The sequence below is a fragment of the Chaetura pelagica genome, unplaced genomic scaffold (genome assembly GCF_000747805.2).
Source record: "Chaetura pelagica isolate M959 unplaced genomic scaffold, ChaPel_1.0 scaffold517, whole genome shotgun sequence".
Taxonomy (NCBI): domain Eukaryota; kingdom Metazoa; phylum Chordata; class Aves; order Apodiformes; family Apodidae; genus Chaetura; species Chaetura pelagica.
In genome coordinates, this window is record NW_009953992.1 from 335,046 (window position 1) to 336,287 (window position 1,242).

The following is a 1,242-nucleotide window of genomic DNA, read 5'->3' on the forward strand; positions in this document are numbered from 1 at the left end:
ATTCCTGCTACTTATCTTTGTTAACCCAAAGCTGTGGGTCTGCATGTGGAGCTTGTGTAATGTATGGGAAGAGATGCTTTCAGAGGGTGATTTCAGAAAAGCAATTAGGAGCCTAGCAAAGCCTTGCCCTGGATCTCTGTGTAACCTCCTGGTGAGGTCTGTATCTCCCCACTACACAGGGAAACTAGGTAGAGCCTTGCAAGTGGGGACTTGACTTTCTTCCAGTCTGCTTCCCTACATGCTGTTAGGTGTGTGATGTATTGAATCTCATGCTGAGAGACTCTCCATGGTGGCAGACACACCACTAGGTGAAGCTTCAATCTTGCAAGCACAGCTTCTTTGTGAAGTCAGTCAAGAAGACTGGCTGTCATAAGGGAGAAAAACCTGCATATTTTACCTGCAAGTGTGGAGTCTAGCAGCCCTCCAAGTGCTGTTTGTGTAAATGCTGTCATGTGTCTCTCTTCCCTGTGATTGCACTCAGGCAAGATCTCCCTACTGCTTCTCTACACTCGACTGAAATGTCTTGGTCTTTGGGTACAGCGGCATGGCCTGCTATTGACTGACGTGCTGCTGGTGATGAGCTTTTTCAACACAGATACATAGAATAATGTAATTATATGGATGCAAAATTACTGACATTCCTATAAATCTTGTTCCATTAGCTGTGGACTACTATTTGCCTGTCTTTCTGTCCTGGTTTGAGCCAGGATGAAGCCAATTTTCCTTTTTACTGATTTTTCTTTCCTTTAGTAAACTTTATTTTAACTAGCACCAGTGTGTTCTGCTAGGCTAAGACAGTGGAATGTTTTTCTAACTACTGAGGCTTCAAGGTCGCACCTTCACTCTGCCGGCTCAGACACTATGGGGAGATCTGTGACCCCCCCGTAGGAGGCTGAGTTAGACAGACAGCAAAATTGGCCAAAGATATTCCATTCCATATATCTACGTAAGCTCAGAGGAAGGTCAGAGATCACAGAAGACAACTTCCTTCCTTCTCCTTCTCCCCTTCTCTTCCGTCCATGGCCGGCGTCCAGGGAGGACTCTGTTCATCCATCACCGTCGATCCTCAGGCTTGATCTCTCGTGACCCCCATAACTCTCTGCTCTTCTCCAGCAGCAGCTCCGGGATTCCTCGGGACTCTTCCCAGTTCAGGGAAGTGCTGTGGGAGTTGCTGGGGTGGGGGGAGGCGAGAGGCTTTTGCCCATACCTGAATATATATCTGTATATAATTGTATATATTTT